General features: G+C 33.9%; 1 long non-coding RNA gene across 1 annotated transcript in view; it reads left to right on the top strand.

Annotated features, from left to right (window-relative positions):
• Positions 1–17,480, top strand: part of LOC117223366 (uncharacterized) — a 122,686-nt gene that overhangs the window by 48,639 nt on the left and 56,567 nt on the right. Inside the window, exon 2 of the long non-coding RNA XR_013033230.1 lies at positions 752–808. This is a non-coding gene — a long non-coding RNA (uncharacterized LOC117223366). The remainder of the gene's footprint in view (positions 1–751; positions 809–17,480) is intronic.

The raw sequence follows: 17,480 nt of genomic DNA, 5'->3' as shown, positions 1-17,480 counted from the left end.
TTTTTATTTTTTATTGAGATAGTTGCATCGGTACAGGTTAAGTGATTTCCAACGTAATTTTTATTTTTTATTGAGATAGTTGCATCGGTACAGGTTAAGTGATTTCCAACGTAATTTTTATTTTTTATCGAGATAGTTGCATCGGTACAGGTTAAGCGATTTCCAACGTAATTTTTATTTTTTATCGAGATAGTTGCATCAGTACAGGTTAAGCGATTTCCAACGTAATTTTTATTTTTTTAAGTATTGTTAAAGGAAACTTGAGATTTCCATTTGATCTGTACTTTTATGTTCATCGTGGAGATTAATTATGTTTTTTGGATAATTATGCTTCTTGTAAATCTACCGAAGTAACATTCTTGTTGAATAGAATTGTAGTATTTACAGAACGTGTTTACATACATAATAGAAATATAATATTTCAATAATAGGGGTTTAATAAATGTTTGAATTAAAGATTCAGTATTTACGAGATCAATTATTAATCATTAGTTCAGTATTCCAAAATTGTTCACTATCGTTACGAATTAATGCATAAATACAAAATAGACAAAAATATAATATTACAAGGGTAATGGTTTTTAATAAATTTCACTACTTATAACTTTCCTAACTATTTGTCACCAAATTAACTTATAAATTCTAAAAGAAATATAATATTGCAAGGCTGAAGGTTTAACAAATTTTTAAGCTCTTATAATCTCTTCAACCACTTACCATTATAGTAATGCATAAAATGTTCCGTTTTCAGGTTGTTCCATTACGAGTTCCGAATACGACGTAAAATGCCATGGATCTCCAATTACATGTGAGTTTCATCATTATTATTCACATTACAGATATATGTAGAGTAGAATGGAAAATGAAATGCGAAGCGGAACGGGATACGTTCCGTTAAAAGGTGGAAATGCCTTTTTATCTTTCAATTTTACCGGCTTGCATCAGTTGATTGAAAAAGTGCATATTATAATTCTCGCCGTCTCCAATTATTTCAATACCTATCTCAATTAATTAAAGCTTTTTACGCGCATTATGGAAAGTTGAAAGTAGAGCAACGTTACCGTAGATCGAAAATTGTCCTGTGAACAAATTTCCCCCGCAAGATATGAAATGAGAAAGAATAAAATACGAGGAGAAAACGGCGAACGTATTTTGTATCTTGTAACAGTTTTCCAATAGATTTTTGCTAGAAAAGGTTAATTGATTTTAACTGGGGGTTGATACCAGTTGTAATAAATTTTTAATGTACTGCGTCTATAGAAATTATTTTTCCATTGAAAATGAACTTTTTTCATTTCTGTTTCTATGTTTTCATTTCTATATTTCCCAAAATAATTTTAATGCTTAAATCTATATGTGTTGTAATTTTCTCGATAAAATAAAAATTGTGCACTGTGCAATAAACCGAATATTGTGCAAGAAGTGATTCTCAACTATCAACGTTAAAAGTGTCAACACCTTGACATTTTTTAAATTATTCTGAATATTTGTTACTGACACAACAGTGACTGCATTGACTATCGGAGCATCGTAACTGTAACGTATAGGTTAAGGTATGCAGTTCAGTAAAGCACCGCAGTAATGTATACACATGATAAAACAACTATGCGCCACATACTGCGTTAGTAAATAATATTTGAGGATAGGTGATAGTGACAGTGTATATCGATTTTGTTATTAAAGTAATAATTACTTTACTTAATAGTAACGTTCAAACGAATGGTTTATTATTAATTACCAAAAGTTAACAGTTTCAAAGTTACCATTATGATTATTTCATAAGACTCGACGATTTCACAAGCTTTCGAACATCAAAAGTCAATAAATTAATTAAAACTGCGATTACTGTCACTTGAGTATCATAAAAATTATCAATATTAAAGATATAAAAAATTATGAGATTCATTTTTATTACTTTTACAAAATACCGCAGTATTCGGGGCGTCCGCGGTAATACCCACATTTGAGCCGTTTATTTTGAAAGTGGAGTCACTTTGTTTTTAAGTCGATATATTTAAAGGTTTGCGTTTTAACACGTTTAAAAATATGGATGCTATCTTTCGAGAAGATTTACTTGTATTTGTTATCTCAGGATGCTGATATTTTTCTCAGTATAAATAATTTCGTATAAACATTAAAAAATCACCACTTTTCATTACGGTAAAGTGACTTAAGCCACTTTCAAAATAAACGGCCCATTTAGCCTAAACGTTTTTATTGAAAATTACCGACGTAACGTCGATCGAAAAACTCTTCCGCAATTTTCGAATAAATGGCAAAACAACGGTCCGCGCGCTAACGAAATAGATTCGAATCGAAAACAACTGTAGAGAACTGCCGGAAGAAGCTCGCACAACTCGCGTTCAAACTCCCGCGCCCACCAATCTCCCAACGTAAATATTTGTATGTCAATTACTCTCTTTCCTTCCACCTTCACGGAATCCAATTTGCCTCGGTCTGTTCCGAGTATATTTGCTCGTATAAGTTTGAAACACCGAGCGCCATCGCTCCGCCCCGGATAAAGCAATCCTTCGCGACGTGACACCTTTAAGGAACGCTTACGAGTTCGTGACAAACTTTACCTTTGCTCTTTCTTCAGTTTCTTCTTCCTCCTCGGGGCCGGCCGTGCAGCGTTGCGAAAAACCGGTGGTCTACATTCGAACGTTTGGTGTCCGGCTGCAAAGCTGTACACACCGATCGCGGGATCCTCGTGTTAGGTGGACAAACACTCTCCTCCTCATTTTGTTCCTCGCGAGGACGGCGGAAAATCTCAAACAGAATTTCCCCGGAAAGTGGAGCTTGATGAAATAATATTTATTATTTGCACGTTTCGGAGCCAGGCGTTTGACGTTCCATCATGCAATAAGTGTATACTTATTTCACCGTTTATCGTTTTAGCTACATTGCACTTCTCGTCACTGGTGTTAACGCTAGTTTTACCGATCTCTTGTATATAGGCACAAATATCTCAGATATCACGAGAAGAACACATTTTCGGGACAAATGTTACATGCAAAAATTGTGGGATTTCAAGAGGAAAATATTACGAATTTTATTTCTTCATTTTTTGTTGATCGCTTTGAAGGTTATTAGGGTAATTAGGGTCTTTAGGGTAATTTTGGTTGCTTTAAAGTGGAACCTATATATTTATTTACAATTTTTTATTCTAAGCGAAAAAGGTATAAACTTTTGTATTATATTTACACACACATGTGTGTATAATTACTCATTGTTCTATTTGGGCACGTTGCCACAAATAAAGAAAACCACGGTACAAGTTTTATTTTGTTTTGAATAATTATAATGTTATGAAAGAGAATGAATCTGAATTTTTTGTAGATTATATTAATGAATTATTGTTGTCTTACCGTTTGGAATACAAAATAAAATGTGAAACAATATTTATAAGATATAATCGATATTTTGAAATTATAACGGTTTAGTGAGAAAAGTGATAAGCTATTACAACAACGCTACATCCATGCTTTTAAATGCTCTTGACAAATATGTCTGCTCATTAGCGATTAATTCTACATGTGACAAGGTACTTTGATATTCTATTCAATCCTATCGATGCAATTAGTTTGTGTAAAATCATTATGAACAGTTTCCATTATTATCCTCTTATCAACGTTTGTAACTATTGTTTCAAATATAAATAATTTACGATGACTAATTTATGATGTATTTTATGCAAATACAAATTTTCAAGCTTTCTTGTCAACATTTAAGATTAATTAATAACCTAAACTTCCATGAAAGGTTTATTTTTAAATGAATGCATTTAAAAATTTATAAAATTCTCATTGACATTAACAACATTCTCATTAACATTATTTAATACAACTGTGAATGCTACAATTGCAAAAAAACCAACTACCATTAATAGTCGTAAATAGACAACGATTTTTAGGCATTTACGACTGAAGTGTGTCGTAATACCATTTTCAGTTTCTTAAAATCATTAAAAAATGAAATAAACTACTATTTAATTCTTCCATCTTAGAATTGAAAACGTATTCATCTTTCTGAAGAAGTCTGCAATCTAATCATAATGCAAACTATATAATTATAACTGAATATCTTAGTAATAATTAATAGAAAAGACGAGACAGTATAATATCATAATAAAAATATAACCAACAGAAGAACCGATTGATTTCTCACTTAGCTACGGTCTATCATACGTTTTTCTAGAAGACGTAATTTGATGAAATTTCTTGTTATTTATTTCACAATAGTTAGAATCGACGTAGCCGTATACAGCGAGGATAAAATGGCGGAATGTTCGTGACACCTGAACCGAGTTAATCCCTTTATCGCTGAAAATGTACACGATGTGAGAAATCTGGCTAAGCTGCCTCGCCCGTTCTCCAAATATACATATCTGGTATCCAGAAATGTTGTGTCGATATTTCTTAGTCATAATTCTTGGAATTTCCAAGATGAAAACTAGGAACGGAGAAGAGAATGCAAATATTTAAATATATTTCCTCTAATTTTTCACGGAGACAAAGGCAAAAGTTTCTTCTAACTGCCACGTTATATTATACATGTATGTATGTGTATGTATGTTAAGTATTCACTCAAATTTTTGACGTCCTCTATAAATTAAATTTATTATATCTATTAATAAATATATTTATATATATTTATATATTTAAAATATATAAATATATTTATTTATATATATTTCTACAAATTAAAAAAGTAGGTGTAGGTTATATTATTATTCAATTTATACTATGTTGTATATATGTACACGCGTTTGTCAACGTTTTTTTTGCGAGTAATCGATTACATATTATCGATTAATCGATTGCATATTACTTTGATATGTTTAAATTTAATTTATATCCTTTTATTGTATTTTGTTGCATATTTGTTGTTGCATTTACATTATGTATTTTTGATACACATTTCTTGACGTTGCCTTTTCGCAAAATGAAAAAAGAACATACTTAAAATAATTGTTTAATATGTTTTTTTTATTCCATTTTCTTTACGCAAAAACATTATTTCTTATACTAACACTAATAGACAAAACTCTAAGAACACAGGGAAAATTACTGATTAATATATTATAGTTAATATGCTTAACATGTTTAATATGTATTATAGTTACTCTAAATTACATTTTATGAAAACGAAATTCTATTTACAATATTTTCATAACATTTCCATATTGGCAACGAATAAGAACAAATTCCTGATCGAATAGAAAATAAATAAAATAAAGTTTAAACAAAATAATAGAACGTGGGTACAAAATTTCTGAAAATTCGTACACTACTTGACTAGCAATGGGACGGCGACTTCTTTGTTTCGAACAATTTCGATCGTTCGTTTCGGCAGACTTTTGTAAACATTTTTCCTAGAACAGAGAGAAATGGCGGTGGTTTCGAGTGCTTGCGCAACACCGCGACCGATTTTACGGACGAAAGAACGTCAAAAGTCGGATCAATCCGTGCTCGCGAATGGGTGAAATTTTCTGATGAATTTTTTATTTCTACGGTAAACACAAACGCGGAAGAATGATAGCGAACTCGGCGCGATAAATAAAAACGGCGCTCGCGTTGTTAGATGAGTGCAATGAATGTTGAACGAGCATTTGAATTCTGCACGTAGAAACGAACGAACGTACAGCACGAGCGAAACTGTATAGGTGATTTTCGTGCGAAAGAAAATTTATCAAATGACAGAGGGCCGAGTGACGGATAAATGGAAAATATTGCACCGTGGATGCCGCAGTGTCGTTAATGGAATAAATATCCTTAGGCGAGAGCGTTCCATTGAATTTGTTTCAAGAATCTCGCGAACGCCGTTGCTAAATATATTTATTTGATTGCACAAAGTTCGCGAGTATTTTAACTCGTCGATATTTCATGCTCGAACGATTTTCATTTTTATACTTCGCGCAGCCCTATTAGTCGGTACCGTCCTAAGCGACCGTCCGCAATGCGATGCATTCGATTACTTTACGTTTCGTTGTTGTGTTCGTTTAATTTGTTCAACGGCTTGATAATTTTCTGTAACTTTAAACGAAGCCGGCCGGAAGCAATTTTCTCAATTGAAATATCGTTCCGAATAACATTTCATTTCATAATTATTTCCATGGCTGTGGTCACTTTTGAAACAACGTTAATTTCTTTTATAATATTTTGTGATCGTTTGAATTAATTATTTCAGATAATTGTGAAATTCTTTTTGGAAATTATACGGTGATTTAATTATCAGCTCTGCATAAAATTGTCGTATTAATGCACTAAAATTACTCTTACTTTAAAAGAATTATATAATTAAAACGTTTGATTTTGAAAGGATTGAACAATACTCTTGTTTATCTTAGGCTGTTTGAAATCTTCACTATAAAAATGGTACGTTTGTATATAGCGATTGATTAAATCGAATTTTTTTTTATCGAGAGAAACACAATTTGGATGATGTCAGTTTCGCAATAAAGATAAAAATAAGAAGTATGTTTTTTTTTATTAGATTATGTCTAATCTATTAAACTTTTAACAACAATCGTTAGTACATATATAGGTACTGTCATGATAAATGACAAGTACTGATAAGATTTCTACAAATCAAATATTTTTGTCACTTATTATTTTCTCTTCAAACGACTATTATTTTCTTTTACGTTCGAAACAGTATTATACATCATTATACTACTTAAAAATATTTAAATAAATTTCTACTGTTCTTCATTTTCACATTAAAAATTAATTCAATTAATCTTTCTATTATTAAATCACGATGCACAGGCTACTGTAAGATAACAAAGTTGCTATTAAACTAAAATAATTGCTGTAATTGTTAACGATATTATTAATAATATAATCTAAACAATATAAATTTGCACTCGCATGTAATATCTAGGAAAAATATAAAACTCTCACAACTGCTACGGTTTGATTATGGTAACTGAAAACGATGTGTATTTCATTCTAGATTTAACAATGTGCATTAGAAATACACGTGCCGCGCACGAGCCCTGAAATATCACACACAGTATGTCGAGCATAATGCACAGTATGACGTAAAATGTGCGGGCAACAGTGCAAACCGTATCGCGTTGAGCAAGAAAGCCCCGCCGCACGGCACGTCGACTGTGCATTACATCGTTGAACTTCGAATAAAATATACATCCCTTTGGTTATTATTATCAAAAGGGTAGGAGTTTAAAATAGGGGTAGCAAGCCTGTTTAGTTTCTGCATTCTCTGGTTCACCGCGAAATTACATTCGCCGTGCAATTATGCGCGACAGGCCGCGCAACTTCGAAATTCCAACTCTATATTTTCGTCTTTTACAGTTCCCGAGACAGCGGGTAGCAATTTTCTGGGCAATTTTGCATTGTTCCCATTATAACCACTTGAGTCTCTATCGATCCGAGGAAATAACTGTCTCTTATTTCCAACAGTTCTTGGTAACCTGCGAACTTTCGTAGAAATCAAAGGCGGCTGAAAAATGCTTCTCGCAAATATCGAACGAGTGCAGAAGTTTTCATCGATACCTGATAGATCGTGCGGTCACGTGACTGTGGATTTTATACGTTCGTGGCAAAATTGGTCAAGCCACGTATGGAACAGTGAACACATCGGGAATACGTGAGGAGGAATGAAAAGTTGTCTAAAAAGTAACGCGTTTTGCTTGCGAAACGTTTTGAACGAACATCGTGCGCCGTTACGACGAATGAATTTCGCAGAGAAAGAGGTATTATAAACACTGCAAAGCATGTTAGCGTGCGAGAGCATTTTTTAAATGGAACAATTAGGTTTGAATGCGAATCTTTGGAATACGTAAAACTTCAATTCTTTTAATTAACCAAAACTCAACCACAAATTCAACTGCTATGAGAATGGTAGCAATAGATGATTGAAAGCATAATAATTAATGGTAACGTATAATGCAACAACGTAACTGTAATGAAATAATATAATTTATCCATTTATATCTTTTAAAATCGGACCGAACTTGTGCCATCATTAAGAGCTTGCGATAAATAATAATAATTAATAAAAATACTCTACATTAATTGCAAAAATCGGGGATTAAATGAAAATATATTTCTTCTTCCTTGCGCTACAAAGTATTTTCCAGCTTTTATTTCAAAATTCGCTATAACGTAAATCAAACATACTCCCGTGCGTAAAGTTGCGACTTAACTAGAACTAGAAATACGACAATTGTTCTACGCACCACGTAATCGCGTAATTTTCCACGTAAATTATTCACGAATATAATGCGAATCATGAAAATAATGCAAATTAATGCAAATATCAATGTCGAGTCTGACTCAACATAGGAGCGCAAAGGGTTAATGCATTACTTGTCATATGTGCATAAGATCCGCAATCTTACCATCACGTTTATAGTTCACAAAAATGTCGCATAAACTGTTTTTCTTGAAGTATCATTTTCATGATTTTCTAACAGTAGAACAAACAAAGTAATAAAAGGCTTCGGACATCGAAAATCGTTCGGCTGTAAAGAAAAACGACGCAAGTCAGAATTTCATAAAATTTATATTAATGCGTTAATCGAGCTGTAGCATACAGGATTTACGAATTTATCAGAAAAAAAGATCGTGAAAACAAATTCTGTAGACCGAAAAAGTATGCAATTTGAAGCAGTGCTGATACGAAGCATTGGCGACCAGAACATTGACACTAGATTTACGGAACCCGTCAAAATGACGGATCGCTAATTTTTAATTTACGATTATTCATATCGTAAAGATGCGTTTATGACTTATTTTTTCAATTTATATATTACTTACGGCAAATGTTACAACGACACTTGTTAAAAATCAGAATAAATGTCTTATTGTTACTTTTACAGACTAACATAAAACAGCTGTTTTTTATGTTCCGTAAATGTAGTGTTAAGCGACAATATCCTCGGAAGTGAAAACACGCGACCTGCGGCGTCCTTCGTTGGAGCCGCGGAATTACCTCGCGGTCTATGATATCGCGTAGACGGCCGTCGCGTCGCGTCGCGCCGCGGCTAGTAAAACCGTTTGATCAGCAAACAACATTTTTCCGAAGCGAACTGGCTCCGCGAGCGGGCGAGCAAACAGCAGCACCCGACGTCGTTCGTTTCAATTCATCGGTCGGAAGAATGATCTCAATGGGGACCGTTTGCTCCAATTATTGACCGTGTAATTCGTTCGTCTCGCCGGTGTTTCGCATAATTGTGCAACCCGCGCGCGCTCGACGCTCTTCGAGCCTTGGAACGATCCTCTCCCGTAAATGCTCGACCGGAGAACAACGAATCATTGTAATCGACGAAACGAGAACAACCGGGAACGGAGCCGCGTATAATGCCCGGCCTGTGTATCGCGGTGACGACCGGTTCCTCGTTATCCTGTTGGGAGCCCGTGAATCACTCGACGTGCGAGAAATGACGAATTAGCGGCGTCGATAGACAGAACGTTAGTCAGAACGATCGTTAGTCACTGGCTCACACCTCCGTCGACGCTCTCGTTGCTCTTTAGTGGAGGGTTCCTTCGCGTCTCTTTCTTTCTTTCTCTTTCTTTCTTTGCTTTCTCTCTCTCTCTCCGATTTTCTTCTATTCTTTGCTCTCTGTTCTCTCCTTTTTCTTTCTTTCTTTGATCTCCGTTCTCTCTCTTTTTCTTTCTTTCTTTGACCTCTGTTCTCTTTTTCTTTCTTTCGCTGCTCTCTGTTCTCTCTCCGATTTTCTTCTTTTCACTGGTCTCTGTTCTCTCTCCGATTTTCTTCTTTTCACTGGTCTCTGTTCTCTCTCCGATTTTCTTCTTTTCACTGGTCTCTGTTCTCTCTCTTTTTCTTTCTTTCTTTGATCTCTGTTCTCTCTCTTTTTCTTTCTTTGTTCTCTGTTCTCTCTCCTTTTTCTTTCTTTCTTTGCTTTCTGTTCTCTCTTTTTTCTTTCTGTTTTTCTTTTTCTTTCTTTGCGCTTTATTATCTCTCTCTCTCTTTCTTTCTCTGCTCTCTGTTCACTTTCTTTCTCTGTTTTCTGTTCTGTCTCTGTTCTCTTTCCTTTTCTGCTCTCTATTCTCTCTCTCTCTCTCTCTCTCTCTCTCTCTCTCTCTTTCTTTTTCTGTATTTCTATCTCCGTTCTCTGCTCGCCCGCAGTCTCACAGAATTTGCTCGAAATCATGGACGTCAGTCAACAAAATATTGTTCGCGATTTTTCATTGAAACTAATTTTTAATACGCTGCCGTCTTAAAAGTGAGGCAAACCTATACAGTGCTGTTATACACACATACAGAAGAAACATACACACGTATAGTGTGTATGTATGTATGTATAGTGTGCATCTTTTTTAAAACTAGACTAAATTATTTGAATTTCTTTTAAATTCTGAAGGGACTAATTTAACGTAGAATGACTAAAATTCTTTTTTCAGTTTTGCTATTATTTGAGATAAAAATAAGAAATAAAAAACTCCAGTTTTTAACCTTTTCATATGAATGTATAACGAAAATTTAACCCTTTGCACTCGAGTGGTGGACTCTGGGCACCACTAAAATTTGTTATATCACCTTTTAATATAATTTTGATATCAACAAAGTTTAGATTTAAAAAATTGTTAAGAGTGTAACTGTTGTGCGAGTCCCAAGAGTCAATTTCATATGCATAAAATGCATTTTGCCATATAAAGTAGAAATATTATAAGTTAGAAAAATGATTTTATATTTTCAGTTAAAATAGCTTCGAGTGCAAAGTGTTAATAAATGATCTGGGTAAACTTGAAAAGTGATCTCGGTAAATTATATGCAAAAAATTGAAATTAAAATTTCCCTCTCTCTCTCTCTTTCTTTCTTTCTCTTTCTCTTTCTCTCTTTCCCTTCTCGCAGCGAGTCCCAAGAATCAATTTCATAGGCATAAAATGCATTTTGCCATATAAAGTAGAAATATTATAAGTTAGAAAAATGATTTTATATTTCCAGTTAAAATAGCTTCGAGTGCAAAGGGTTAATAAATGATCTGGGTAAACTTGAAAAGTGATCTCGGTAAATTATATGCAAAAAATTGAAATTAAAATTTCCCTCTCTCTCTCTCTCTTTCTTTCTTTCTCTTTCTCTTTCTCTCTTTCCCTTCTCGCAGCGAGTCCCAAGAATCAATTTCATATGCATAAAATGCATTTTGCCATATAAAGTAGAAATATTATAAGTTAGAAAAATGATTTTATATTTCCAGTTAAAATAGCTTCGAGTGCAAAGGGTTAATAAATGATCTGGGTAAACTTGAAAAGTGATCTCGGTAAATTATATGCAAAAAATTGAAATTAAAATTTCCCTCTCTCTCTCTCTTTCTTTCTTTCTCTTTCTCTTTCTCTCTTTCCCTTCTCGCAGCGAGTCCCAAGAATCAATTTCATATGCATAAAATGCATTTTGCCATATAAAGTAGAAATATTATAAGTTAGAAAAATGATTTTATATTTCCAGTTAAAATAGCTTCGAGTGCAAAGGGTTAATAAATGATCTGGGTAAACTTGAAAAGTGATCTCGGTAAATTATATGCAAAAAATTGAAATTAAAATGTCCCTCTCTCTCTCCCTCTCTCTCTCTCTCTCTCTCTCTATTTCTTTCTTTCTCTTTCTCTTTCTCTCTTTCCCTTCTCGCAGCGATCATCCCAGCGTCTCGCATCCCTCCTTTCTTTTTCACGCCGCTCGTTTCGTCCTTTTGTTCTGCCGTTCCTTCCGCACTGATTTCTTCGGCTTTCGAGCCACCTGGTCGAACCTTCGATCAACTTTGAATCTCCCCTTGTTAACACTTTGCCCACCGGAAACTTATTAACTCTTTGCAACGCTTCTTACTCTCTCCGACGGAATTGTTTTTCCACGCCGGATTGTTTTTACTCGTCAGAACTCTTTCTGCAAGACTAATTTGGCACCGGTCTGGATTCGATCACCGTGTAGTTCGAGGGAGACGAATATTTACTGTGCAGTTTTTGTACGGAAATTCCTATTTCCATAGATTATTTGAAATGTTAAACTTTCGTTTCGTTAACTACGAATGTCCTTGCGAGGAAAGTTAAATGGTAATTCTGATTGTATTTTGTAAGTTTAGTTTCCGTGTTTGTAAATGTGAACTCTATACATTTATAAATGAGTCTATGTTTTTTCATTGTTTTATAACATTGATGAATACGGTGATGATTACAGAAAATTAGTGAATTAGTAAATTAGAATTTGACAAAGAAAAAATGATTTGTTTAACAATAAGCTTGCCATGGCGGTCAGAATGGTCGGTTTCAAACTCTTTATTATAAAATTGTTGGAATAATAGAGACGCTTGAATAGAAAATAATTCTATAAACTTAAGTCGATCGTATATTATTATAAAGATGTCAAAAAGTGTAAATGAATTCGGTCTTTTTTTCATGGATCACAAGTCAATCACTTTTATTGCTTGCTAAACAATTCTTTTTACTGAGAAATTGTACTTAATCTCGAATTGTATCGTGATTTAAATTCGACTAACAGCCTGACAGGAATGCTGACATAATTTTGCTGAAGTTGATATGAACATGATACACACAGTTTGCAGAATATGATACGATGATGTAATAACGTGAGAGAATATTGCATTGCGTTAAGAAGAAAATTAATGGATAGTAAAAATATCAAACGTTAGTTAACATAGTTCGCGATTATAATTTCAAAATTCGAATACATTCGAATAGTTACGTATGATCGGATGAATCGTGACAATCATCTCCGAATAATTACGCGTTACTAAATAATCAATACTGTTTCATTCCGTTGCATTTCGCATGGCACGAAATATGAAATCGAGTATGTCAATTAAGCTTTTAATAAGGGGAAATTCGATAACCAACGATTTCCGAAATAACCAATATTCATTTATGGATATTAATACGTATGGCGTATAAAATGTGCGATACGGACGACAAAATGTAATTAGACTGGAAATTTTATGCGATGTATGAGAGTTTATGCGAATGCAGGGGAAAATATAATTTGCCACGATATGTAATGATATTGCAGAATCGATGAACAATTGAAATAATGTTCATCGAGCGGTGGAAATTAAAGTCTTTATGTAGGTATTAATAACTTACGTAACTTACATGACTTACATAACTCACATAACTTACATTTCAACAGGAAACTTACGTTCGTCTTTTTTTCTGAACAATGCTCAATTATTTTAATATATCTGCGTTGTCAAATTAATTAAACAAAATCTGTAGAATATAAATTGTGAACCGTATTTTTAATATGTTAATGTTGTCACTTTCTTCAGTTGTCAGAATTGCTTGTCCGATCTGAACCATTAATTTTTCTTATATATTTTACGCATTTCTGACAAAAACGAACATAAGAAATACAAAACAGCAAAAGCATTGAAAGAATTTGAAAATGTTATTATATTATTTTCATCCTAATAAACCTACTAAGAAAGCAAATCATTGTCAATTTCACTCCAATTTGTTACAAATAATGAGGAAAAGTTTTATTTTGCACGAAGATCCGCAGTTTAGTCATTATTATATTGCAGATTTTATGTATTTATGGCAAAAATGAAGAAAAGAAATATAGAACAGTAAAGATATAAGAACAATTTATGAACATTGTTGGATTGATTCCAAATTATTAAAACTGTTGAGAATACATTTTTATTTAACTCTTATTTGATACAATTAATGCAGACAGTTTTTAATTACTTTACTTTGCATAAAGATCCGTGTAATCGAATAATGATCTCAAGAATGCATAAGAAATGAAAGACTAATCAATATCATAATTCTTATCGTTAAGCTTAACGCGTCAACTGCAAAAAATCAGTCCCACAAAATTCGAAATAAATTTGATCGATAAAACCGAGACTAGAGGGTTAAAATTTATCATAATGAACGTTATTTTAACGCTATTGCACCCTAAATAATCCTAGTAAAATGCATTTCGTTCGAATATACAGAAATAAAAAGATTCCTCAAAAAGTTGACGTAACTTTGCCGAACGAATTTTTCCAACCGATTGCTGGAACGTCATCGAACAGTCATGGAAATAATCGATGTCCTGGGGCGCACGTTTCCTTCGTCCTGTGCAAACACACTGCCCGCGGCAATTTTAGAACGTCGATCCGTTACTTAAGCCATTATTTAAGAGCGCCGTGTGCCACGGGCACTAAGGCATTAAGTCGTTTGTGAAGTGCAATGCTATCATGGCATGTCCTTGACGAACCTGTTATTGGAATTCATGGTGAGTGACACGAAAGACGAGAAAAAGAAACCGTAACGACGCGAATGGTAAGCTTGTGTGCAACGTGTAGGAAAGCCGGTACGCACGAGAAATACAATATGGCACCGCGATGGCATAATGCGCGAGCTTTTCGCAATAGAATTACCTCCGTGTTCGGTGTACCCGCGTGTCAGCCTCTACTAAATTCGCTTTCTAACTTGTATTTTAACCGCCCGCGTCGTCCGCGTTATCTTCTTTTAAAGCAGCCGCTGAACATTTTCAGAATACCCTTGATGCCAAAATTATTACCCGGGTATATTATTCTGTTGTCGTTCCTAGCCCGTTTATTTTAGTTTTGCCTCCGCGTTCCTACCGTTTATTCTCAGGAAATGTAGGAAGTTTAATGTTTTCTAATTATTCTTTTATTATACTTTCCACCTCTCTCTCTCTCTCTCTCTCTCTCTCTCTCTCTCTCTCTTTTGGGCATTTCTGACGTTGTTGCTAGAAATGAATTGTTTCCAATTTAGTTTCGTACGACAAATATAACTGTAGAACCGCTATTTTTAAGGATTATGGAGCGACGCTTCAACAATTTGAAAAGCGCATTGAACAATTTGAAAACAATTTGAAAACTGTCGGTAACATAATTTGCGAAGTAATTATCATATATCATTAAAATTATAAACGAATAATACTTCTATTTATTTAGTATTGCATAAAACCGTTATTTTGCGGCAAGTTCCGCACTCTGGTTGATTATTAATTGTTATTTTAGTAATTGTTATTAATCGCCACACGTTGTGAATTGATTAACCATGTTCGTGAATTCTTCAACATGTTCGTTGGTCAAAAATCGTCGAGCTTTTTGAAAACAATTTGAAAATTTGCGAAGTAATTATCATATCATTAAAATTATAAACGAATGATATTTCTATTTATTTAGTCTTGCATAAAACCGTTATTTTGCGGCAAGTTCCGCACTCTGGTTGATTATTAATTGTTACTTTAGTAATTGTTATTAATCGCCACACGTTGTAAATTGATTAACCATGTTCGTGAATTCTCCAACATGTTCGTTGGTAAAAAATCGTCGAGCTTTTTGAAAACAATTTGAAAATTTGCGAAGTAATTATCATATCATTAAAATTATAAACGAATGATACTTCTATTTATTTAGTATTGCATAAAACCGTTATTTTGCGGCAAGTTCCGCACTCTGGTCGATTATTAATTGTCGTTTTAGTAATTGTTATTAACCGCCACACGTTGTAAATTGATTAACCATGTTCGTGAATTCTCCAACATGTTCGTTGGTCAAAAATCGTCGAGCTTTTTGAAAACAATTTGAAAATTTGCGAAGTAATTATCATATCATTAAAATTATAAACGAATAATACTTCTATTTATTTAATATTGCATAAAACCGTTATTTTGCGGCAAGTTCCGCACTCTGGTCGATTATTAATTGTCGTTTTAGTAATTGTTATTAACCGCCACACGTTGTAAATTGATTAACCATGTTCGTGAAGTCTCCAACGTGTTCGTTGGTTAAAAATCGTCGAGCTTTTTGAAAACAATTTGAAAATTTGCGAAGTAATTATCATATCATTAAAATTATAAACGAATGATATTTCTATTTATTTAGTATTGCATAAAACCGTTATTTTGCAGCAAGTTTCGCACTCTGGTCGATTATTAATTGTTGTTTTAGTAATTGTTATTAATCGCCACACGTTGTAAATTGATTAACCATGTTCGTGAATTCTCCAACGTGTTCGTTGGTTAAAAATCGTCGAGCTTTCATCACGACGTTCTACATTAGTTATTTCAGAAACAGGGTGGGGTTATTAATAGCAGTGACAACTATTTTGATATAATTGAGTTCTAGTAATTATGTTTTAATGAAACATTGATTAACTATTTCTCAATAAAATGTTGATTTTACTTTAAAATTGAAAAGAAAATCTTTGAATTTTATACAGTCGATTTTCGGTTTTTCATCATAAATTTTTACATATTACAAATCATACATATGCTGAATACACTATATAAGCTAATATAAATATACGCTAAATATATAAACTGAACCTTTCGTTTAAATCGATAATTAACAATCTGTATTTTACAATTTTTAGTAGAAATATGAGAACGTAGTTACTCACAAAATTGTACCAACACAGAAACAAAAGAAACTCCATGATATTATCTAATATTATACGCTAAATATATAAACTGAACCTTTCGTTTAAATCGATAACTAACAGTCTGTATTTTACAATTTTTAGTAAAAATATGAGAACGTAGTGACTCACAAAAAAATGTACCAACACAAAAACAAAAGAATCTCCATAATATTACCTAATATCATGTAATAATAATTCTGTCTATTAGCTTTAACATTTTGATTCGGTAACCGATAAATTTTCCTCGACGACGATATCTATTAAAAATGTTAGCAACAATTACTAAATCTGTTCAAAATCTCAGCAAAATCACTGGTAAAACCATAGGCATTCATGGTTTCCCGTATTTATGCTAAATTCGCATTTGGCGTCGACCTTTCGCAATCGAAATTGGTCGGCGAAAATAAACAAAAAAATCAGCTACAGCGGTCGACGAAAATATTCGCCCTCTCGTACGCAATTTATCCAATTTCGCTTTATCGATATTCTAAAAAGAGATTTCCGCCGTGGGGGGTTAAACGAATAATAATCTGTCGGTACATTCGGAAAACAAAATTTCGGTGACGTTATTTGTCAATAATTTGAAAATAAAATTCGAGCGCGTTAGGAGCGTTGGAACGTTAAAAAAAAAAGAAAAAAAAAGAGGTTTCATTTTATTCGCTGACTGTGTCGCGGACCGGCGAATGATAAAATTCCACGAAATCCACGGATCGACCGACATCCTCTTTTACTGCGTGGGGACGGCAAGAGACAGCGTCGAGCCGCGCACGTCGCCATTTTCCGCGATTCTCTTTCGTCTACTTGCGTAATACGCCAGTGATTCACGAGTATTTACCACAAGCGCGGCACGGAGGTCAACGTAAGCGTGACTGAACATCGGAGCCGCGAATAATTCGAACGCGTCATGCCGATAGATTTTTACGATAGGTTTGCGATTTGAATCGGCGGCCGCGCGGCTCGCTACAACACGCGACATTTCACGGTCGTCGAACGACGCCGCGACCGATTCCGCGCGATTTTCATTGCCCGAAGATTTCCCGTGATCTTCGGGCTCTATCGTTACAGTGACTCGAGCAAGTACAATTTTCCGATTTTTAAC

The sequence above is a fragment of the Megalopta genalis genome, chromosome 4 (assembly GCF_051020955.1).
Source record: "Megalopta genalis isolate 19385.01 chromosome 4, iyMegGena1_principal, whole genome shotgun sequence".
Classification (NCBI taxonomy): domain Eukaryota; kingdom Metazoa; phylum Arthropoda; class Insecta; order Hymenoptera; family Halictidae; genus Megalopta; species Megalopta genalis.
Note: the sequence above shows the minus strand (reverse complement) of the source record. Positions and strands in the feature narration are given on the sequence as shown.